At 43.8% G+C, this 25853-nt stretch overlaps 1 long non-coding RNA gene across 1 annotated transcript in view; it reads left to right on the top strand.

The window, feature by feature from the left end:
* LOC308471368 overlaps nt 1-25853 on the top strand; it is a 43261-nt gene that overhangs the window by 11948 nt on the left and 5460 nt on the right. The gene's annotated exons all lie outside the window — the stretch shown is intronic.

Here is a 25853-nt window from a genome sequence, read left to right as displayed (position 1 = left end):
TCTAGATCAATATTGAGTAGAATTTCATGACAGTACAGGAGGTAGCAAGGGGGAGGAGAGGAGGGGGGACTTTTTTTGCCTGAGCAGAAGCATGTTTTGCAACAGTGTTGGATACAGCCCAGTGTTAGAATGAACCCAGTGGTAAACACACAGTGAGATGGATGTCATCTCTACTGTGATCAAAGCTGCCAAGGAAAGTATAGCTGTCGTCATGGACATCCCTGTCGCTCTCTGCATGTATGCTTCAAATCGTGCTAATCTTGCTCCTCAAGACAATGTACTCACATACATGTTTGTGTGGAGGAATTTGGCAAATACAGAAAATGCCAAAGCCGCAGCCAAACAGTACACAAGATCTGCCTGCACCCATCAGCCAGCCAGGCTTTGCAAGTCGCAGTGTGTCGCTGTGTCCACACATTCTCTTCCAGCCCTACCTGGAGATGCTGGTAATAGATCCTGGGACCTTCTGCATGGAAAGCAGATGGTCTCTATCACCAAGCTACAGCCCTGTCCTCTATAAATGCACATGCAGCCTGCTTTACGTGTTACCTGGATTTATACTTCAGCAAAAGACTTCAGTATCTCATGGAAAGACATAGTTTCAACAGATGAACATTAGCAACATGCACAATGGAAGCAGAGGGTGTAGAAATAAGTGGCTGGATGCCTGTATGCGGAGAGACGTCACTGGGAATTCACATGTTTCTCTTTTTCTTGCACCACTCACATTTCTCCTTGATCCATGAATCATTGTAATTTCTAAGTAAAGCATAATTAGAAGGAATGTAGACCTCCATGTTGTATAATTGAAAAATATGTTTATGGAATAAATCAATAACAGCCTGTTTTGCAAAAGTGGCTTTGAACTGGCTAATTGGATTAGCAGCAGATGGTGGCTTTTCAATTGTCTTGGCTTAGAGCAACTGATTGCTTTTAAAAAATAATACACAAAAGACTTTTATTTAAGACAGCTATTCCATAATCTGGGAATATCTATCTCTTCTCATCTGCCTGTGGCCTATTGTGCAATTTGAGTAATTCATAACTTTAGCGCTCATCTTATTTCACTTGTTTAAAAACAGCACTGTGTTGACAGACACATTTTCCCCTTTAGGACAATGTGTTCCCTTGCAACATTGTTCCTATAAATTAAGCATGTTGCTTTGCTAGGAATTTTAACAGGATCTTCCTATTGTACCAGATTCTTTGGTTTCTGCCTCTGTTTTGCTTCGTTCACACCTATTAATGACAGCATTGGGGTGAAGAGCCAAGCTCTAATTTGAGTTTTATAATTTCCTAACTTAAGCATTTTTTTCATGCAGTTCACTTGCTGCAATAAACCTCTGATTTGCCTTATTTATTCATTTTTAATAGAATTGTATCAATGTTTTAATGCACTCTGAAAGCTTGGTTTAGGGCCCAATAAGCATTTTCTATTTCCATTGCTGTTTTTTGAAGTTAAAAGCAGTAAAACTCTATATGGAGTTTCCTTTGATGCTTCAGAAGCTCCACCTGGTGTGTAGCAGACAACCTGTCATGTTGTCCTCTCATCCTCATAGGGTAACATCTCACAGCAAAATTTCTCAGTAACCAGAGATTAGAAGCCAGGCTTCTCTGTAGCAAAACAGGATAAAATGATGGCCAGAGACAGTTACAACACAGGGGGCAGTACACTAACGAGGTCGATGGGGGGGGGGACAAATAGATGCTGTAGTCTAGAATATCATCACATTAAAAAGGTGGGGGGGGGGGCAAGTCAGTCTTGTAGCCTATTAAAAAGAATTGAAGAAAGGGGTCTTGAAATGGCAGGATATTGATCCTCAAGTGGCAGCCTTGCCATTTCCTTTTGAAAGGCTACTATTCTGCATATATGGACAGTGTGTTCATTATTTATCAAACATTCACACTCTTTAAAACCACAGGTGTCATGAAGTATTATAATGGGGGAAAGTACAACAAAGGCCTCCTGCACTGGTAGGGCCAGTTCTTTTGATCACCCTTCGTGATGGAACTGTTGTAAAGCTGCTGTACGGAACAGGCCTTTTAAAATAAGAAGGGCAGGTTTAAAAAAAAAAAAAGATGGCCAGGTGGCAAGTCTCGATCTGCTCGGTCACCTGCTTTTATCAGCTTTGCATAAGTACCTGGCACCAATTCATGTCCTTTTCTAAACTGGAAGGTTTCCAGTTTCACAGTTTATGTTTCCTGGAGTAACTGCAAGCAGGGACAATTATCTTTTCATTGCATTTTGTTTATGCCGTCTGTACTGTGAAGTATCATACTGATCCATGCTTATATATGCTATCTTACTCTTAATCATTTTTTATTTTATCACTATAATTTATATCCTACACAAAAACACACCCACACTATAATAGAACAATAGCAAACTTGTTCTTATGCTATTTGACAGCTGACTGTATTCATTATTTGACAATAATTAGCAAAGGGACTGTTAGAAGTTCCGTATTGTTTTTATTACCTTAGGCTTCAACGTGTCTGTCTAAATTAAATTCAACGACACCAGATCTTTAGGGTTATCCTTTTAAGGTTAAATGCTAAACTTACTTTTTGTTCAAAAAAATGTATTAGCATTGAGTCTATTGCAACGTTTCAGTTTCTAAGTTTTGCACAGAGATCCAAAGCTTGATCATTGGCATCTCTAGTTCAAAAGGCCAGGTAGTAAGTCAGGCATAGGCAAACTTGGCCCTCCAGATGTTTTGGGACTACAATTCCCATCATCCCTGACCACTAGTCCTGTTAGCTAGGGATCATGGGAGTTGTAGTCCCAAAACATCTGGAGGGCCGAGTTTGCCTATTCGTGTAATAAGTGTTTTAAAACGCCGTGAAGAGCTCAGTCCGCCACAGTGGGCAACACTGGGTTAAATGGGGGGGAAATAATCTGATCTTCTATAAGACAACTTCCTAAGTTTGTACCAATTTATCAATTGCTATTTTGTATGGAGCAGGTACAATACATCAAGCGGTACTGCTAAGATCCCTAGGGCTGCCATTGCATGCATACTTTTTTCAAATAAGCATGCACGAGACTACGTGTTGCTTAAAAAACAGAACCGTACAGTCTGTTCTGTAAAAAAAAAGGGGGGGGGAGATACTACTACCAATATATTTCTGATACAGCAGGAAAAATGGGTTTAATTTTGTAAACCTGCATTACTTTAGTTGGGCCACATGCACTATTTTTCATGCACACTCCCAATCTTCTGTCTATTTGTTTTTTACTTGCCAAGATTAAAGCATCTTTACAGTCCATCCATCCTGTTTTTCTTCACTTTTCTTTCCATACATGAGTTTTGCAATAGGAAAGGGCATTTCTTCAAAGTGGACTGCTCACTCGCAGCTGTAACAGTATCAATCTATGTGGGCTTGAACTGGTACAGAAATAGCTATGGGAGTTTATTCTCAGCTTGCGAGCAGGAAATGGTTTACCAATTGCTGAAGCAAAATGTTAAGAAACTTTTCATTTAAAAAAACCCCTATTTTACCCTCCAGTAAACAAAGTGGTTTTGTTTATTTCTTTAAAGTAAACTTATCTAGTCCCCTGCATTGCCAAGTACAGCTGTTCATGCCAATGTGAGCTGCTAGTTTTTGCCTGCAGCTTCCATGCAGCTTCCCCAGCACTGGGTTTCTTGAAACCAGATCACAATTAAACCTCTTTCCAACCGTCCAAATTCCATGACACGTAGAAAACCTTTAACATGCTTTGTAAATTACCTATCGCAACAACTCCTGAGAAGGGCCTGTGAAATAGTTGGTTGTTTGATAGAATGTTTATGCAACCATAGAAAGAAACAGGAACAATATTAAAGTCCAGAAGGATGGTCAAACAGGTTTATCAGAAACACACTAAGGCTGAAGTTGTGCATGCACTGTCAAGCACATTAATGGTCTCTCAGGAATCTTCCCTTCAGCTTCTCAAGAACATAAGGATAGCCCTGGTGGATCAGTCCAGGTTCCTGTTCTCACAGTGACCAACCAAATGCTCTTGGGAATCTTGTGACCAGTTTAAAAGCTGCTTTGCCACATTTTTGATTTTAAGTACCAGCAGTTTGTTTCCATTGCGGTTCAAATGGAGGAGCCCATTCCTCTTGTAAAGGCCTGGCTTGTCCCATAATGTTCCCCAGTGCCTAACAAATCCAAAACCCTCTTCCCAATACCATTGTGTCATCCACACATCAGGACTGCAAAACTGTGCCTGTCCAGTTGGCCCTGTGTGTGAAACTGGCAGCATTTTGATAAAGCTACCGGTACCTTGTTGGTCCTGGTTTTCAACATACAACTGGTTTTCAACATACAACAGCCTAAAGATCTCCAATAAGATGTGAAAAACTGTTATTACACCGCCCCTCTGCCTGTCTGCCATTTCTCATTGGGATATCCCTGTCTGAGGTAGTTTGTCCACTTATAATTGCAGTGTATTACTTTCAAAAGCCTGCCTATGATGATCATAGTCTTCTATTCAAAACTGTAATTTGCATTTGTTCAGCTGTTATTTCCATCATTGTTCCAGCGTTGAGTAAACAGACAGTGTCAGCTTTTGGAATATTACATATTCACGTTCTTCTATATTCTGCAAGTTATGTGAGATGTTCTCAGTGGTGGTCACGAGGGCCCTATATTTTAGTATATATTGAAACCACATTGTTGCATACCATGAGTCTTATTTCATGTTCCTTGCTTCACTGCAGCCACTCACATTCTGCTAAAACCTACTATGCTATTTGACATCTATCTTTTATAAACAAGTCCCTCTAATGCATTTTCAGAGAGGGTTACTTACCAGATGAAGCTGTTTTAGCCTGAACATTTTAAACTATTAAACCTAGGCTCTCCACATTAGCCAAAGCACATATTTTAACCCCTGTGACTATTTCATGCTTAACCCCATAAAGCTAAGACAGAAAAGATGACTAATGTAAAGAGACATTGCTATTTGCCTTGCTGATGCTGATGCTGTTTATTCTCTTAACAATAAGTTTTGCAGTTCCCAATAAGAAATAAATATTAGTTGATTAGTGAATATTGTTGGTCACTGATGGTCTCTACATGAACATACACCTTTGTTTTTATTTTTATTTTTAAATGATATTTATTGAGAATTTTTTTAAAATTACACAAAAGAAAAAAACAAGACAAGGAAAAAAAAACAAAAAACCATCATTCTCCAATTCTCCACTTTCAATACCTTCTTTCCTTGACCTCCTCCTCCTCCCTTTTCCTGTATCCTGATTTATAATAATCACAGCAAATCCTTTCCATAGTTTATAATATTCTGTCCTCACATTACCTTAATCTATTTTCATCTTATCTTATATATATATAAAAAAGAAAGAAACCTTAAAGTTTAGAACTTAAATCTTAATTTTTACCAACTTCTCCTAACCATAACATTCTTACCTAATTCTTTAGACATTTTTATAAGAGCCCAATAATTTCATTTCAACATTTTCCTAACATTCATCAATTTTGTAAAACAGTCCTAATGATAAAGATAGAAAATTAAGCAATCCAATCTTCATCCAGCGTCCCTTCCTCCTGGTCCTGGGTTTTGTCAGTCCTTTTTATCCTATTAATCTAGCACATTAACCTGGCAATCTTATATCCGAGGCCCTCAAGTCTCTTCCATGTCCCTTCCGCAACTCTTCTTCATATTTTCCTTTTATTCGTGGGAACTCCAGCTTGGTAATGTTTTTGACCCTTTTCAACAAAACAGTCCCTTTTCCATAGTCCAGACTAGACTCGATGTAGTATTTAAAAACATGTTCCAGATTCCCTTCAAAGTTGAGAGCCCCCACTGCTCCAGACATCTGACGGCCCCTTTCCAGACTCGAAAAGTCCAAATCTCCCTGTATAGGGGGGTCTATCCAACCCCCCATTTCCAAACCAAACCAGATTTTATCTTTCCAAGTCTGGTCTTTTCCAAGTTCATTTGTCAAATCCAAAAATTTATATTCCTGCTGGGCCGCAGCTTCTTCCGTCTCTGGCGCCCAAGATTCAGCAGAATCCTCTTCTCTCAGCTGTTCTGTCATGGCACGCTCCTGTTTTAGTTCCTGGGTGGGCTCCATATAGTTTCCCACTACCTGTTCAAAGGTTCTGGCCGCATTAGTCATCAAATCCGTCTTCTGGCTTAACTGATCCAAAAGGGCATTTATTTTGCAGAGAGCACACAACAGTGCTTCTGCAGACATTGTCCTGCAAGGTCACACACCCTTTCCCACGGTTGTAATCAGTGACAGCTGCAAGCTCCCAGGGATTAGTTACAGTTTCACAGTTCCCCTCTAGGGGGAAACACTTCTGGTTGTTCTTTCTCTTGAAAACAATAGCAACAAAGTTTCTTTTTTAAGATATTTTGTCCATATTTGTTCTTTTAAGATGCGAAAGGAAGCAATGGAGTCACTATGTTTCTCTTCTTTTAACTATCTGTCAAAGACATTTGTTTCTGGTCAGTGAGCTTCAAACGTCAATTCTGACACCCCGCTCCAGGATCAGGACGGTGGAAAATTACTTTGCTTTAGATTCACTTCTGCAGGTTTAAACAGCTCAAAAAGGATCCTCTTCTTCTCCTGCTACCGAAGGGGGGATTGATGAAAGTCAATCCTTTAAAAGTGATTTTTAAAGCTCTAGTTTGCGTTGTCTTTGCTTTGTTCTGGCTACAGGGAAACGGAAGGCTGACTTCCTGTTTAAACCATCCCGTTTCAGTACCAAATTAAGGTGAATTTTTAAGTCCAAATTCCTTTCTATTTCGCCAGTTCTTATTTAAAGTCCAGATATTCAATGTCCCAGTACTCACGGGTGGTTATTTTAGATGCCAAATTGTCCCAGGAAAAAGGCAGCACTCTCCGGCAACGGCTATGCGGCTTCGCTCCGCAGAAAAAGCGATTAACTCACAGCACCGCGCCACTTCCCCCTCTTCGCTTCGGAGCCCGTTTGTGGGTTCCTTTGCGGGTTGGGGGGGCGCTAAGGGTGCCCGCCGAGTCCCACGGTCACAGGCTTCATCCGCCTGTGATTTCCAGGAGGGTCCCCGCTTTGCCAGAGCGGAAAAGACCCATTTCATGCGGAGCTGGTCCCTCCAGTTCGGAGGGAGTCCGCCATTGCCGATGGCGCCACCCCGGAAGTCTCCATACACCTTTGTTTTTAAATGTGATATATAAGAGATACGTTCCATTTACTTCATTTTTGCCCGTCGTACATATCAGGAAACATTTCTCCTTAAAAGGCCAGAAGGGTCACCACTGCAAAGAAAACTCTGGTCAATGGGATGATCATAAAAAGAAGGTTGTATCCAACTAAGTTCTACCCAAAAGAGATCCACTGAAATTAATGGACCTCATTTAGCCATGTCCATTAATTTTAAAGGGTTGACTCTGAATATTACTAGCACCCATACATTTGTTTTTGTAAATAGCTACCAAACTTTTAAGTTTTTTGTTCTGTTCAACTAAGAAATTAAGATACTGGTTTAAAAGAACTGAGGATGGCCAGCCCTTGAGCCAGAAGCTGCATCTGTTGCTGTTTGTGACCACAGCATAAGAATGACTGCTGCCGTCATCCATCTTACTTTCCTTCTGCTCCATGTTCTGTGATACAGAACTGGAGTTTTGAAATATACTCAGAGTCGCAAAGTGATTTCATGCTCTTTATTCAGCTCATAGTGGTGAGGAGGAATGAATGAATGTCCCCTCACAGTATCTGCTTTATATACATTATTTACACAATGGGCTGCACATGATTGGCTAATTCTGGAATTCTACTGTAAGCCAATCAGGTTGTGGATTCACTTCTATCTGGAGCAGGATTGGGTGGTTCCTGCCAACCAATCATACTGCTGCATTCTGAATCCTATTGTTCTAGGACCAATCAGACTGCTGCCTTTTGGATCCTATTGTTCTAGGACCAATCAGACTGCTACAGTTTGGATCCTATTCAACTCAGTACATAACACCCCTCCCCTCTAAGTTCCAGTCCTGCCCGGGAGGTCGCATTCATAGTCCTCAAGGTATGCCGGCGGCCTACGTGTGCGTTGTGGCCTGGGGTGTTCCCTGGTCCGGGCTCCGGGTTCTGGCTCGTGTTCCAAGGATGCTGGCTGTGATGCGGCTGTTTGGTCTGGTGCAACCGGCTCGCTCAGTCGTGGTTCTGGTTCCGGTGTCCTTTCGGCCTCACGGGTCCTCTCTGTATTTACTGATTCTGCCTCTCCTGCTGGCCCCTCCTGCTCTATGGGCCTCACTGCCCCGCTGTTCCCTTGGGACTCCTCTGACCTGTCCTCCTCCTGGTTTTCTCCCGGGAATCGTCGCCGTATCTGGTCGCAGTGGCGGCGCCAGCATTGCCCCCCATCCGTTAGCACCTCGTACGACACGGGGCCAGTGACCCTGGTGATTGTGGCGGGTACCCATGCTGGGCCTGCCCCAAAATTCTTTGCGTACACTGGGTCCTGGGCCTCGAAGGTCCGGGGGTTCCTGCCTTCCCCCACCACTACCTCATCCTGAGCTCTATCGGGGTGAAGGCGGTCCAATCTGATTGCAAGGCGCCGACCCATTAGTAGTTCAGCGGGGCTCCGGCCAGTCGTTGAGCTGGGGGTGCTGTGCTGTGCTAGAAGGAATGTGGCAAGGCGGTACTCCCAGTCCCCTTGCGTCATGCGGCGAAGGGTGTCCTTGGTGGTCCGCACCATGCGTTCTGCTTGGCCATTGGTGGCAGGGTGGAACGGCGCCGAACGGATGTGGCGGATGGCGTTCTGCGCTGTGAAGGTTTGGAATTCTCCTGACGTAAATGCAGTCCCGTTGTCTGAGACGAGAGTGTCAGGGAGCCCGTGGGTTGCAAACAGCCTGCGTAGTACCCGGATGGCTGCGGACGTGGAAGTGGACGGTACCAGTGCGACTTCCAGCCATTTGGTGTAGGAGTCCACCACTATGAAGAATGTTTTCCCCTGAAAGGGGCCAGCGAAATCCACATGCAGGCGTGACCATGGTGCTCGGGCGGACTCCCAGGACTGGACTGGGGCCCTTGGGGGATCTGGGCGGGATTCTTGGCAGGCCTGGCAGTGTTTGACCCAGGCCTCTATCTCTCCATCGATCCCCGGCCACCACACATAACTCCTGGCAAGGGCCTTCATTCTTACTACCCCTGGATGTGTCTCGTGTAGGGCTGTGAGGACCCTTTTGCAGAGGGGCTGGGGAACAACGACTCTGCTTCCCCATAACAGGCACCCCTTGTGGGCCGACAGTTCATGTTTGCGGGTTGTGTAGCCGGCGAATTCTGGCCCGGGGCTGCTGCTGGGCCATCCCCTCCACACCCAGTCCAGGACCCGGGAGATGACCCTATCTTTCTTGGAATGGTGTGCAACTTCTTGTGCCTGAATGGGGCGGTCGGGAAGCAGCTCCAGGCTCATAACCTCTTGTGCAGGTGCTGGGTCAGGGCCTGTTTCCGGTAGTGGTAGCCTGCTGAGGGCGTCCGCATGGCCCATCGCCTTCCCAGGTCGGTGAATCAGTGCATACTGGTAGCTGGCAAGGAAAATTGACCACCTGAGGACGCGAGGAGACAGCACTTGGGGGGTCTGCTTTTCGGGGGCAAACAAGCCAAGCAACGGCTTGTGGTCAGTCACCACGGTGAAGGGCCGCCCGTACAAGAAATCATGGAATTTTTTTACTCCCTTTACGATTGCCAGACCCTCCTTGTCGATTTGCGAGTAGTTCCGCTCGGTTGTGTTGAGTGTCTGGGAAAAGTACGCCACCGGTACCTCTCTTCCATCCGGGAGTTGGTGCCCCAGGACAGCTCCAATGCCATAGGGTGAGGCGTCGCATGCTAGCACCACCGGCAGCCTCTCGTCGAAGTGTGCCAAGACCGAGTTTGAGACAAGCAAGTCCTTGACTGCCTGGAATGCGGCCTCCTGGCGCTGGCCCCACACCCAAGGGGCCCGCTTGTCCAGGAGTCTGTGTAGGGGCTCCGCTACCGCCGCCTTGTGGGGAAGGAAGGAATGGTAAAAGTTCAATAGTCCCAAGAAGGCCTGAAGTTCAGTCTTGCTCTTGGGCGCTGGGGCATCACAAATGGCCCGTACCTTGTCCCCAGTCGGGTGGACCCCTTCTGCGTCCACCATAAATCCCAGAAAGTCCACCTGAGGCACTCCTAGTAGACATTTTTCCCGCTTCACCTTGAGACCCGCCGTCTGGAAACGGTGCAGAACGGTGCGGAGGCGGTCCTCAAACTCCTCTGGTGTGGGGCCGGCAATCAACACATCATCGAAGAAGGGGGTGACGCCAGGAATCCCTTTAAGGAGAGAGTCCATTATATTCTGGAATATGCCTGGTGCCACGCTGACACCGAATTGCAGCCGCTTTACCCTGAACGCTCCTCTGTGCGTCACAATCGTCTGTGCCTCTGCTGTGGCCTCATCTACTGGCAGCTGTTGATATGCTTGGGCCAAGTCCAGCTTGCCAAAAATTTTCGACCCAGCCAGGGTGGCAAGGACATGGCTGACCACTGGCACTGGGTATGCGTGGGCCGTGAGGGCCTTGTTTATGGTACATTTGTAGTCTGCGCAGATGCGGACCGAACCATTAGGCTTGACGGGTGTGACGATTGGGGTTTCCCAGGGAGCATTAGGCACCGGCTCCAGCACTCCTTGCTCTACGAGTCGGTCCAATTCCTCGTCTATACGGGGTTTCAAGGCGAACGGGACCCGGCGGGCCTTGAGCCTGACCGGTCGTACTGCGGGGTCAAGCTGTAGCGCAATGGGGGGGCCCGTATACTGTCCCAATTTCCCATCGAAAACCCCTGGAAATTCCTTGCATATGGCGTCCACGTCCACTTGTAAGCTAGTGTGGTTCACCCCGGTGACAGCTAGCCCCAGTGGTCCAAACCATGCCAATCCCAGTAAGCTAATGTAGGGGCCCTTGACCACAAGCAAGTCCAGTTGCCGCGTCCGCCCTCGGTATTGCACCCTGAAGGTCCCCACCCCCATTGTGGGGACCTTACGTTTCTGGAAGTCCCGGAGGGTGAATGGGGCCGGCCTGAGTTTGGGACCCCCAGTGGGACACAGTTTCCTTAAGGTCCTTGCCGAGATTATGGATAGAGTTGAACCCGTGTCAAGCTCCATGCGGCATGGGGCCCCCTCTATCTGTACCTCTACATAAATTTTCTCTACGTTGGGGTGGGGCAACTGGTATACCTGGAAGTCCGTGAGCTCCGTCGAGTTGCCTTGGTGCGTTGGGCCCCGGGACCTGGGGCTCTTGGATTGGTCATCTGATGCCTGGTGTCGGGTGGGCCGAGCCCGACACACCCGGGCGATGTGTCCCGATTTTCTGCACTGCCTGCACTCTGCGTTGCGGAAACGGCAGGTCCTCCTCTCATGACTCTCCCCGCAGCTTGCGCAGTTCCCTCCTTCTCGTCGAGGCAGCTGTGGTCTGTGCGCTGCTTGAGTGCGCTGCTGTACTCGGTGCACCTCCTCCCTGTCGGATCCTGAGTCGTCGGTGAGGTCTTCATGGTGGACCCTCGGTTGGGATGGCAGGCTCGGCCGTGCCTCTTGGGTCGACCTCTCGGCAGCTTCTGTTGCCAGGGCCTCCTCCAGAGCGACCTGGAACGTTAGGTCCTTCTTAGCGTAGAGGCGCCGTTGCAGCTTCTCATCCTTCAGGCCACCGACGAGGCGGTCACGAAGCATGTTCTCCAGCTCTGAGAAGTTGCAGAACCGGGCGGCTTGGCGGAGAGAGGTCACAAACCCAGTTATGGTTTCCCCAGGGGCTTGCCTCTTTGCGTAGAAGGCATTTCGACGAGCCACCACTGAGGGCTGCGGCGAAAAGTGCCCCTTCAGCTGTTCCATTATTGTTTTGTATGGAACAGTAGCGACGTCTTCAGGCGCAAGGAGAGCCCGGGCGATTTCAAACGTCTCCTCTCCGCAGACGCTGAAGAATATCGCCCTCTTCTTGGCGTCTTCTTCGTCGGTGACCCCTTTGGCTTCTAGGAGGAAGGTGAAACGGGAGGCGTACGCTTCCCAGTCTCCAGATGCTGGGTTGAATGGCGAGAAGCTGCTGTTGGCTGCCATTCTGAGTTCCTTGTGCCCCGGAGCTGAAGCCTGGATACACGGTGCGAGGCAGCGGTGCGGCAGTTGGCGGTGCTGCGGTGCGGGATCCCATCTTCGTCGCCAGTGAAATATACTCAGAGTCGCAAAGTGATTTCATGCTCTTTATTCAGCTCATAGTGGTGAGGAGGAATGAATGAATGTCCCCTCACAGTATCTGCTTTATATACATTATTTACACAATGGGCTGCACATGATTGGCTAATTCTGGAATTCTACTGTAAGCCAATCAGGTTGTGGATTCACTTCTATCTGGAGCAGGATTGGGTGGTTCCTGCCAACCAATCATACTGCTGCATTCTGAATCCTATTGTTCTAGGACCAATCAGACTGCTGCCTTTTGGATCCTATTGTTCTAGGACCAATCAGACTGCTACAGTTTGGATCCTATTCAACTCAGTACATAACAAGTTTCATGTGCTATCAGAAGAAGGAAAGCAGGACAAGAGAATGGACTGTCACACTACTGAGAAGGGTATCATCTTTCTGACCGAAAGTTAATGTGCTGGCGCTGTTAAACAAGAGAAAAGTGTCTCCTGATCAGGACCCTAAGTGTGTTGATTGCAGTCATGTCAAGGATTTAGCTGAAAAGCAGTTGTGTGCTACTGACTGTGTTCTAGTTTTAGACTATTTTAGAGAGTTCCAACTGTTTCTGGTTAAACTAAAATGTATCTGAAACAACAGTTTGGCTTTTTTCTTTTTTTCTTTTTGCACAGGCAGCATGCATAAGCGTGCTTCAGCTCAGCCAATTTTCTTTTAGACAGATCTTTCAATGTAAAGCTTTTTTCAATGCTCTTGAGCAGGTTTTTGATAACATTGTCCTGTGAAAGCAATATATCCTTCAACATCTCACAGACATAAATATAGGTATGTCTGTTGTACACCTTCTCTGACCCTTTATTGGTCATAGTAAATATAGTTATATGATGCACGCACGTGCACACACACATCTTAGGGCTGTGCCATTTAAAAGTCCAGTGAGGCCTAACATTCTGCTCCTAATAAACCAGAATTGCTTGTGATCTAAGCTCACCCAATACACTTGAAAAGGTTCACACACAGAACAAGGGGCAAAGTATCCTGATGGTATAGACTGGGCTGTTCACATGTGAGGGTTTATTTTCAGGCATCCATGCTCAGTGCGCATCAGGGATGGCACTAGTCCAGCTGCACATCATTGCAGATGAGGTTTATTCTAGAAGTTTTGGGATGGCCTGAGATAGAAGCCAGAAAAGATAGCTAGCTAGTGATGTGTAGGTGGGTCCCCACGAAGCAAGACACAGCAAGAACAGCAAGAACCTTTATTGAACTAACAGAACTGGATAACAGGGGCAAAGCAACTGCTTATATACATTTCTGAAGGCCTGAGCCACTTCCACTCCCAACGTGATTGGCTGTCTAAACTCCCAAGCTGCAAATCATAACTCAGAGTTTAAGGGCCAATGGCAGTGGCCCAAATCCTGAAATGTTCTGTGATTGGATATCATGTATCAAATCAGAACACGGGCTCAGAATCCTTAGTCCAGACTCAAGCTCAGGCAAACACAGACCACTGAATAACAGATGATAGATGATAGATAGATAGATAGATAGATAGATAGATAGATAGATAGATGATAGATACAGATTTTTTTGTTTTCTAATTTAGAACAAATATGCACTTTACATACATAAATACATTCATAACCCTTTATCTTTTTCTCTTACACAGACTACACTTACATGTTTCTCTCTCTCTCATACAGACACACACCCTGACTGTGTTAATACCCATTGTTCCTTCTTATCCTCACCCACATACTTTAAAAACAAAATAGCCATTATAGGGGGCTAACCATTTAACTACGGTCGGTTCCACATGGCTGGTGGGCAGGAAATGGCTGAGTGAATAGGCTGATTCCTCTGTCCCCACGCTTTTTGGGGAGAGTTACCCCAAAGGGCTAAGCAACTATTTGCCACCAGCTCCAAGGAACAGACAAGCCAGAAACTCCTGAGGGAATAGAACAATCCATGTCTCTCTTTCTCAAAAAGAATAAGAAAAATGGACAACAATAGGGAATGAAGACAGCTTAAGCAAAGGTTGAAAGTACATTTTTTGGTATCAGGGTGCAAGGGTGGGTCGTCTGTCTGGCAGGTTTCCATACTTGCTGTTCAAGGGGGACTTTCTTTTCTGCTTTATAACCTAATCAGCAGCGTGGGAAGTCATAATCCAGAAGTGTCTATAGTTTCTGTGCCAATTATGCTCTTGCCTTGAGCACAGGAAACCATCTACCAGGTGAGAGTCATGAGATTACTGGTTTGGATAGCAATACCTTTTGGCTTGAAAAGAGTCTGCAACTTTGACTATGTGGGATGTCTAACTAAGCTGGTTTCATAGTTCAAGGCCTATTACCCTGATGCAAATGAACCAGCCTCTAAAGATGCAAAATACTTTGTTCCTCGTTGTGGCTTGCCCACTGAAAACTTTTAACTTCATTTCTGTGCTTATCCTGAATAAACATCCTCCCACATATCAAAACACCCAGAGGATGCTAGTCCTTTGTACAACAGTTGCAATGAATTACCCAGCCCCTCATTATGGTTGAATGGAATTAGTCTTCTCATGAAGGCTGTGGATGGGGAAAAAATCTCTCATTTCGCCTGGCCACGGCCCGCCATAACTTTGGCTGCTTAGCAGAGCCACCAGTCTGCCTGCCAGTGGCCAAATAACCGCAACAGGAGTCAGCTTTAGTTCTCAGGCTAATTAGTCCCAGGCATTTTGGAATCAAGGGAAAGTTTGAATGGGGGAAACAGGAACGAATGACATTTGCACATTGTTTTGGAATTAGGCTTCTGTTTATTTACTGTTCACAATAGGTATGCTACAACGGCTGCTCCCCTCCACACTGTTAAGAGAAATATGATCCCAAACTCTTGGGATCCTGTGTTCCACTTAATTGAATTGGGCTTATTCTCCTATGAGTGTACACAGGATTGCAACCGAAGTCTTTTGGGATAGCACACCATGGTGGCCAGCTTAAAAACTTCAATCATGTTAATCAACCAATGTATGAATGATCTTGTTTTATGTTATTATGTGTGGTGAAAGAATATATATATATATATATATATATATATATATATATATATTCCCTGCTCACAGTGCACATTAGCTCCATCTAAGTAATGGAAGACTCTTGACATATACCAGATCTTAGATAGCGTCCATTTCGAGAGCTTGGCATTTTCCCCAAGTAAACAGCCTTATAAGCACAGAAGGGTTTGCCTTGCGAACACACAAAGCGAGAGCAATCAGCCTAAGAGGGAAGGTCTCTTAGATCGGAGTCCAAGAGAAGATTTGCCAAAACAACTTATAGAGAAGGGACATAAATGCTCATGCATAAATACTTATTGTTTACCTTCAGCTGGTCAAAACTAGTCAAGATTCAAAAGAGATGAGTCCAATGTTATGCCGTGTGTTTATAGCTTTGTGATGCACTGATCTAAGGCAGATCTCACTTAAATAAAAGCGACCAAAAGCAATCACTGAGCTAGTCAGAGACATTGGAGTATAGCAGATATGCATGAAAGGGAGGCTCTGATGAAGTGCATTCACATTAAGATTGACTGCGCCTGAGTTGGACAAATCTTCAGATGCGTAAGAGAGACTGGACAAAAATCTTTAGCTGCTTAAACAGCTCTATTTGCACATCTGGAGAAATCCCAAGCCATAGGTTATAGGGTGTGTTTCGTTTGTTTAATGCCAGGCACCATATGGAGAGCGGAGATTGAAGTACCAGTTCTTTGCTCACAGCATCACCAGATTTTCTGCCCTGCAAATGGGCCCACAGGGATTTTGAGACAGACAGCAGAAACTGTGGGAAGACACATCTTGAGCCAGTCAACCGCACCCTACATCCTTCTTTTCAACCTCCAGGGCTCGCTGCAGTTCATCTACCTGTGCAATTTGCTGCTGAAGGCAGTTAGAGTAGCAATGGAGAACCTCCAGGCAGGGGCCAAATACTCCAGGGCTGGATCTAGACACATCAAAGAAGTGTTTCAGTTAAATGTGTTGTAAACTTTGTATGAGAAATCGGGTTGGCAAAAACAGAACTCCACAGCGCCATCTGTTGTCACAGTGTTATAATGCATATACAATGCATATAAAGTGCTTTTTCTTTGCCAATATACTATAGCTGAGTCCCAAGACACTCGTCAAGCTGCACCTCTCCCTAGCCAGGCCCCTCACTGGCCCAGCTTCACAGTTTCCTTGCTGGAAAGTGTCCTGGAACTCTAATGCCTCTTGCTTACCTTGAGGATAAAAAGCAAGCATGTGAGTGTGTGTAGATACTGGCCTACTGTACATAAGTAAAACTTGCACTTGTTGCTTTGCCCACTTTTGCCAATGGATCCTCAGCCTGAAAAACGTTCCCTACCCCTGGGTTGGAGTACAGGTAACTCACAACTTACGCAGATTTAACTTGTACTCATTCAGCTTTACATGCTTGGTAAATAAATAAAAAATACAAAGGGAGCGGTCCTCCAGGGAAAAAAATACTAGGACTGGAGAGACCTGGATTTAAATTCCCGTTCAGTCACAAAGATCACTGGGTGATCTTGGACAGGCCAAACTACCTCTTGGCCTAACCTGCCCCACAGGGTTGTTGTGAGGATAAAATAGAGGATGGAAGAGCCATGTACATTGTCTTTGTTTGTTTGTTTAATTTGCATCAAATGGAAACATCAACTCTTTGGAGGAAAGGAGGCGTATACAACTAGTAAGTAAGAAACCCAATAAATAATATTAAAAACAACTTCCAATATATCTTACCCATTTTAAAAGGTGTTTGGGATCCTTTCAAGGAGTAACCTGCTCACCTTCAAAGCTATGTTTCTTGCTCTAAGCAACCTATTCTTTTTTTTTTTTTGCAGTCTTGTGCTAGTATTTAACTACACAGCATCTGAATTCATTGTCAGTGCCATGCTTTATATGTGCTTACCTAGAGAAGGCCATCTAGTGGTTAAATATGGGAAGAAAACATCACTCTTTTGTGCTGTATAAACATGCATATCTTGTAACCTTAACTGCTCGGTATGTTATTTTCTGCAGATAAATAGTTTCCAATTTTATAAGACACATCTTTAGTAAATTACATACTTCCTGTTCTTCCCGATGCACAAAATGTGCAAATTAAAATTGTGAACATTTTGTACACACCAACCAAAGTTAACCAAGATCTGTCTTGTTGCATCAGACCATGGTTTATGTAGTCAAGCATTCTGTTTTCAGCAAGGCATGAAAGTGATCAATATCCCCTGTTGTTTGACACTGCTCCCTGGTGTTCAGAGCTATGCCTCTGTACATGGGGGTTTCATTCGGCTGCCATGACCAAAGTGCTCTAGTGTGACTTGTTCCCTGCCCGGGATTCTAGCACCTTGGTTCCATTTCTCCTCCCTGTTTTCTGCTGTCCTCCCCAACAGCCAGGCAGTGTACCATGGCAACTGAGCACACTCAGTGCTCCTCAGCTTATTCCTCCCCTCTTTGCTAAATGTTTTTTTGTACTTCCACAAACTTTGGTGCTCTTCCAAGCTTGCGGATACCTTACTCATGTGTGTGGTGCATCGTGCCATTTTGGCTACATTATTACAGGCTCTGACAGCCTGAACATCGGAAATGGAGAGAATTACAGACCTATCTTAGATGACTCTGTTTAATCCTTTTTAAATGCCATCTGCTGGTTGCCACCGCCACATCTTTGCAGCAATATATTCCATGAGTTAAGAATGTGCTGTCTGAGGAAAGTGCTCTTTTCCCCTAAATCCAGAATCAGCTGCCAATCAATTTAATTGGACAGCCCCAATTCTAGTATCATGGGAAAGAGATTTCTATCCATCCACTTTCTATCACATTGCCCAGCATGGAAAAGCCTCAGATGCTTTCCACAGAAGAAGGTGCTCCAACTCCTAATCCCACATCCTATCACAGCTACTTTTATTACTTTATTGAGAGGACATGATGGTTTTGTAAAACCTATCTGTGAAATTGATGAAAGAAATTGATGTGGCACCAAGGCATCCAGCCATTACAAACAAATGTAATGGCAGATCACACATACACAGGGATATGGAGCTCTGTGCTAACTATAGAGGAAAATAACTTAGGTGCATTTAAAATCTTAACTTCTTAATGATCTCATAAAAATGGTGTTTGTTATTTTTAGCCCCTCTTTCTTTCTTTCTTTCTTTCTTTCTTTCTTTCTTTCTTTTAAAAAAGCTTTTTCATTTTGCCTTTCTTTAAGGAGAAAACAAGGTGCCACCAGGTTCTGTCCTGGGCCTGTTGTTGTTCAACATCTTTATAAATGACTTGGATGAATGAATTGAGGGGATCCTCAACAAATTTGCAGATGACACCAAACTGGGAGGGGTAGCTAATGCCACAGAAAACGGAATCAGAATTCCAAATGACCTTAACAGATTGGAGAATTGGCGTAAGCTAACAAAATGAATTTCAATAGGGACAAATGTAAGGTTCTGGACTTAGACAGAAAGAACCAGATGCACAAATATAGAATGGGGGACACCTGGCTTACTAGCAGTACATGTGAAAAGGATCTAGGGGTCTTAGTAGACCACAAACTTAACATGAGTCAACAAGTGTGATGCAGCAGCAAAAAAAAAAAAGCTAATGCTATTGTAGGCTGCATCAATATAAGTATAGTGTCCCAGTCAATGGAAGTCATAGTACCACTCTATTCTGCCTTAGTCTGACCACACTTGGAATACTGTGTCCAATTCAGGGCACCACAATTTAAGAAGGATGTTGACAAGCTGGAATGTGTGCAGAGGAGGGCAACCAAGATGATCAAGGGTCTGGAAACTAAGCCTTATGAGGAGCACTTGAAGGAGCTGGGTATGTTTAGCCTGGAAACTAGGAGACTGAGAGGAGATATGATAGCCATCTTCAAATATCTTAAGGGCTGTCACATGGAGGAGGGAGCATGCTTGTTTTCTCCTGCTCTGGAGGGTAGGATTAGAACCAATGGCTTCAAGTTGCAGGAAAGGAGATTCTGACTAAACATTCAGAAAAAAACTTTCTGATAGTAAGAGCTGTTCAGCTGTGGAACAGACTCCCATGAGAGGTGGTGGACTCTCCTTCCTTGGAGGTTTTTAAACAGAGGTGGGATGGCCATCTGTCATGGATGCTTTAGCTTAGATTCCTGCATTGCAGGGGGTTGGACTAGATGACACGTGGGGTCCCTTCCAACTCCAGCATTTGCTGTCCACTGCCATGTCTTCTCATTCAATAAGTCTTGAGGAAAATTCCAAGAAATGTTACAAAATTGACTCTGCCCAGTGTAGTTCAAATGTACCAAAGGCTGCTCTGTATCAAGCCTCATGATGTCATGAGTCCCACAGTTCTGGCGGGATTGGGATTGGATAGGCAGGTTCTGATGCAGGAGGAGGAAAAAGAGGAGGAAGAAATTTAGGGGAAACCATATGGTGGGAACCTGGTTTGGAGAAAGGGCAATCTCCCCTTTCTACCCAAACTTCAGAATGGTGAGCAGGGATGCCAGCTCCCCCACCCCCACCCCCACCTGTTCCTGAGGAGCAGAGAGCCTAGAGTGCTGTGAGAAGCAAAGTGGGGTGGCAGAACTGGATGTGGCAGTGACTGAACAGCCTGAACAGGAAGATGAAGCCTTGCCACTTAGAATGAGGCACTGCCTTCACTGCAAACCCACCCACCCAACCAGAATTTTGCAATCCTCACATTCCTGCAAAGTGAGCAAGTCTCACGAGCTGAGATTTGCTCTCATGAGCATGCCATGCTTTACCTTGAAAAGCTTGGTGGCCAGGGCATGGAAACTTATGGAGGCATCTCCATTGCTTCTTCCCACTTGTGAACTTCTTGCCCTGCTTTGGGTCTGCTTTTGAGCCTGTACTGTTATTTGCCTGAATAAATATCTCTTTCTACTTACAAGTAAGAGGCTCTGCTTACATGATTTGGGGTAGCAGAAAGGCCACCTATAGCTTCTTGAATCTGTGTAAAGTCACTGCATGCCTTAAAGCTGTTCTGTAGTATGCCCATATGTGTGATTTTACTTATTGCGTTTATTTTAGAATTTATATTCTACTTTATAATGCTGAAAGATCCTCAGAACAGTGGCAAGTTAAAGACAGTTGACTAAAGTATCCAATCATTAACATGAAAAATAATAAAATGTCAGAGCTTTAACAAAGTCAGATGTTAAAAGCCACAGAAAATCATGCGCTCAGTGCCTAATGTGGCAGGCATCAGTAGTATCATACATAACCACATAATCCAACCTAACCACTTGGGCACAAGTTGCAGATGTTAGGAGAAGTTGCTTGGTAGCAAAGAATAGCAATATGTAGGTTACTCCAAGTAAAATATAAACAGGACCTCAGTTTTGTACACATTACCACTTGAACGCTGTCTTTTTGCAGGTATTTTCGTAATACAAATCTGTTTATGAAATCTGGTCTCCTACATAATTTCCCCATGACCTATGACTATGTACCAAACAAGCCAAATTTGTAATGGTGAGGTAATAAAATATATTCAGTTAGAACTTACCTGAAGTGTCCACTGCAAAGATAACTATATTCTGTGATGAGGTTTTTGTTTTATTTTTGCTATCCATCCTCCCAGTATAAATCTGAATATTTATATTAAGTTTCTCAAGTTATGACTTGCTGTGCATATGAGTGACTATCACAAAAACAATACCTTCATATCACCATCCACCAGCCCAAACATTACACGTTTCTGTGCTAGCAGTAAGAACTGAAAATCATGATGACATTCCACATTATGAATATGCATATGTGAAATAATCCCTGAAATAATCCCAAAAATGCTTACCAGGAAGTAAGCACCATTAAAGTCAGTGGGATCTGCTTTTGGGTTAAAGGTGAGATTGCCTTGCAAATGCGACTGTACAATGCCCATTATAAGTATCTGTCTACCAACATTACATAAATAGAGTGACATCAGTGTTGCATGAATGAACTTTCCCTTGTGTACATGCTGCCTAAAACTGATGAACTTCCAACCCTTTTGTTACTGGTAATGACTTTGTCCCTGGTACATAAAATTTGAAATAAACTTTACTGCACATATAAAGAAAGGAATAATTTAAAAAGGCAGCACTGTCAAACTTCGCAGGAAAGTAAGATATATGCATAAAACGTTTAGATGGGAGGGAACCTAGTTATTGGGGATAGGGGCAGAATGGTTGGCCTTCCAGATTGAAAGGCAGATGTCAAATGCTTGAACAAACATTAGAGAATCCTTCAGGAAACCTGTTGCATTAAACAGAACCACTGGAGAAAACCATCAAACTAAATGACATTGATTTCTCTCCCTACCCACTGCCTCTCTCTCTTAGAAAATATACAATGGCCTACAGAAAGACATTTAGAATTTAAAGCAACAAGTCCAACACAGCACATCTGTTTTCACTGCAAATACAATAATACATTCAATGTATTTGCACCACTGCAACTAAAAGCAAAAGCAAGCCAGACCCACCACATAGCACTTAATTTTCCAAAAGTCAGAGACACAGGTGTGCATTAGACTGCAACTCCCTGAGAAGGCTGTGTGGTGAGGCTGGCGATGCTCCACGCCTTCTGTGCCTTGCAGATTTCCCTAAGGCCACAACTTCTGTGACACCAAAGAGCCTTGCGCTACCCGTGGCTCGGTCACTGCACTTCTTCGGTAAGAGCACCAGCTGGAATTGAGACTCTCTTAAATGCAACAAGTAAGAAAACCAGATCTGTCTCAATGAATTGTGTTCTTTATGAGTAGAAAAGAGCAAGCTCACATCCTAATTCCTTTGTTCTTATTATATTCTTGGTGAAATAAAGCAAAAGGTGGCAGGAAACTTTACAAGTATTCAAAGTTGTGGAACTGTTGCTTATCAACAGCTACTTTGTCAACATAAACAAACAAAATGCCCCCAACTACCTGAAGTTCCTCACAAGAAAACAAGGAAGGGAAGGGAAAGAAAGGCAACTATATTAATGTGAATAACTGCAGTTTTGTCTATTTAGCTGGCAATCATTTATCTACTTACCTGGAAGTACTGTATGCCCCATTGAACACAGTAGGATTTATTTCAGAGCAAACATCTGTACAATTGTACAACAGTACACATAGATTTGGTCTTCATTGTGGGAGATTGTGGAGATGAAAAAAGACCTTCATGGGAAAGTTAGGGTTTAACATAACAAGTGTTCCGTGGTTGTGTAGCTCATAAACCTAAAAACCACAACTGAACTCACCGACATTCTCTGTGCTTGACGTTGGCCAAAATATTTTATGCAAGATGGAGACCACCTAAAAGGTTGCAATCTGATCTAATGGAGGATTGAATTTAGGTCTCGCTCATCTCCAAAAGACAAACATTATGACCTGGCTTCATAGCTATCCTCTAGATGTTATTTGAATTTATTCTTGCATGGATAAACTGCTGGCTGGAGCAAGAATAGAAACTCATCTGTTTCTCTTTAGCCATTGTTTTTAAAATGCCCTAACATACAAAGGAAAGATGCTATTGTGGTTCCTATCCTTATTTGTCCTTCACTGGATGTAATTAATACTGCTGGTGTGTGCGTGTGTGTATCTGTTAATGAAAGTGTGGCTTCTTTTTCACATCTCCACAGAACATTTCGGTCCTAAAAGCAAGCTGTCACTTGACATAGGGTTAACATAAAACTCATGTCAAGCATCTGATGTGGCATCTGGGAAGAAAGCCAGCATTTAAGAATCACTAGTTTGCTTCCACCATGAGTGACTAGAAGAGCTGAACAAATAGGTTTGTAATCCTTATGTACTGAAAGAATATCTTGTGGGTGAAGTAATTCCATTTTGTTAGAAGCAGGGGCTCCTTTCTAATTACATATCTGGTACTGAAATCAGTAGAGTTTAGCTGGCAAATGCAATTCATAATGCAAAGTTACTGGAAATTTTGAAGACACTGAAAATTGGTTTCTGTGTTTCTCTGGAAATAGCGAATCTTAAAATAAAATAAAAATACATGTACTAATTGCTGTAGGACTATTTACTGCTGCCAGGATTGGTAAAACATGGCATTCTACAGCCTTTTTCCATATTACTGGAGTCTTGCACAAAGGGGAAACCTTCCCCAGCCTAAAGCCCATCAGATGGTTTGGACGACATCTCCCATCAACTTCACCCAGCATAGGCAAATTGGACACCAAGATGGGCAAAGCTGTTTTGAGCACTCACCCATCAAACAGACAGTTGGTGTCAGATTGGCTCTCCAAATGTCATTGGTTTATCGTCTCCATCATCCCTGACCAATAGCCATGCTGTCTGGAACTGTTGGAAATTGTAGTACAGCAAAATCTGGGTTACTGTTGGGTTGGAGATATGGAAGGCAGAATGTATTTGGAAAAAGAGGGCAAGCACAGAATATTTGATGACTATTACATTAGCCAGATGTCTCACTCTGTTCCCATGAGAGTATAGGGGCCAGAGTTAGCATGAGGTGTAACAATAGAAAATAATCTGATAAATTGTGTCCCTACAGTCAGTTTAGTGGACTACATCATATCAATGACCATTTTACATCTGTTTCATGGAAGTCTTTCTGGAGAACTTCCAACTTTCTGTTTTGTCTCCACTCCCTCAGTATTGCATCAAAATTCATAGGTCCTTTAATTAGGTTCTGCGCTATGAACCATTTCCTGTGTCAAACAAATTGGCTATTGATGAGTATGTAACCTTATTAGGAGAGTAGCATAAAACAGCATGGAACACAGTTCCACACAGGGAAGTTAGCTATTCATTGCACAGTAACATTAAGAGAGCAAAAATAATTGCAGCTGTATTTAAGGGGGAGAATGCTGTAGAGCATTCTTGCAGTGCTCTTTAAGGGGAGAGGCCATAGCTCAGTGGCTTGCCTGCAAAGGCTCCTATAGCACCTCCAGGGGCAGGGTGGGAAGACGTCCATGAATTTCCCATTTTGTGGGAATTTCCCATTTTCACTTTCCCATTTTGTGCCTTCTCCCCCTCTCTCGACTCCCACACCAACTGCTCTGCTTCCCCTCTCCTCACCACTGCTTCTTCTCATGCTGCTTTCCTGCGTAAACAGACAAGTTTGTGGGGTGTTGGGGTTTTTTTTGGAAAATTGGGTTTTAATCATATAAGTGTGGAATACAATTCAGCCGTAATGTTCAACTATATGTTTTATTTTCACTTCTGTAGTGTTTCTTTCTGCAAAATATTTGGCTGCATTCTGTGATTGATTTTTGCCAGTTTGAGAAAACAATCATACATTTGTGAATACAGATCTATAGAAAGCAGCAGTGGTGAACATATTTATGGGAAAGTTGCTATGGAAAAATAAACAAAAATCACAAGGAAGTAGAAATCAAGAGATATTAGGAAGCCAAAAGTATGTTGGGAAACTGAACATATTTTGAAGATCTCTTCCCGTGCATTTGAAGGATAGAATGTGAACTGATAGAAAAGATAAATGTAGTTAGAGAAGAATGAAATGTAGCACTGCAACACAGCCTTTGCCAACCTGGTGTCTTCCAGATTTTTTGACTACAACTCCCATCAGCCCCTGCTGGCATGACTGTAATATATAGGACTGATGGGAATTATGGCCCAAAACATCTAGAGGGCACCAAGCTGGTGAAGATTGCTGTAAAATAGCCACTTAATTGCCTTCCTCTTGCACTTTATCACCATTGAAAGAAACTGAATGGAGATGTACCCATTACTCTATCTGGAAACAGACTAGCTTGTAGAGAAGGCTCGAGTAGAATATACATTCCAGATCCCACCATCGATAGGGGACAAACCTTACTATGTTAAGACAAACTAAGACCGCATTAATGTGGTCATGTTCAGGTCCAAGATCTTGTGATGCCAGAGTTTGTTGGTTCAATCTAGTTACGGTACATAAGAAATGCTCCCAAGGAGCCAGCGCCATAATATTAACCAGATTATTTAGCAGTCTTTTAGTCTTTAAGTGTGCTTAAAGCAGAATTTTATAACCATCCATTTTTGCATGTCTAAAGCATGACATTAGATGAAAGGAACAAAAAACAAACACCCCCAAAACAGATGGCCATATCACAAAAGAATGATACAGCTACATTAAGATAGCTATTGAGATCTGGCTAGCATCCTGTGTAAAAACAAGGGCACAATACTTTGGGTAAAATATGCAGAATCTGAACAATGAGAAGAGGTTGTTGCTATATATTCAGAGAAAGGGTACATTTTTAAGCTTGAAACTCAGAAGATCATATTGAGGACATAATTTCTATGTTTTAATAAGAAAGTGAGGAGTCAGAACAGCAGATGATTGGAAGAGTGGGCCATGAATGTGTGGTAATTACAGTGTGCTACTGCAATCTCAGAACTGATGTAAGTATGCAATACAGAGGCATTTGAATACAAGTCACGATGCATCCTCAAGGAGCCCAGAGTGACAGTGCTCAAGGTAACTTGAAAGGTATGTTGGTTTGAGTCCCACGGTTTGGGGGGGGGGGCTCCTAGGTCAATTGCTGTTTACTAGAGAAATCCAGCTGACTCAGAGTGCCCATTGCCAACTTTAGTTGGTGCATCACCTATGGCAATTCCTGGACAGGAGTTACATTGGTAACTCATGATTAGACCACCGTAATGCATTGTAAGTGGGGCCTCTCTTGCACCTGATTAAGAAGTGGCAGCTGGTACAAAATGCAGCTGCCAGGTGAGACACCGAGCTTTATACATTTCACATCA

Source organism: Podarcis pityusensis (genome assembly GCF_964106645.2).
Source record: "Podarcis pityusensis genome assembly, chromosome: 2".
Taxonomy (NCBI): Eukaryota; Metazoa; Chordata; class Lepidosauria; order Squamata; family Lacertidae; genus Podarcis; species Podarcis pityusensis.
Note: the sequence above shows the minus strand (reverse complement) of the source record. Positions and strands in the feature narration are given on the sequence as shown.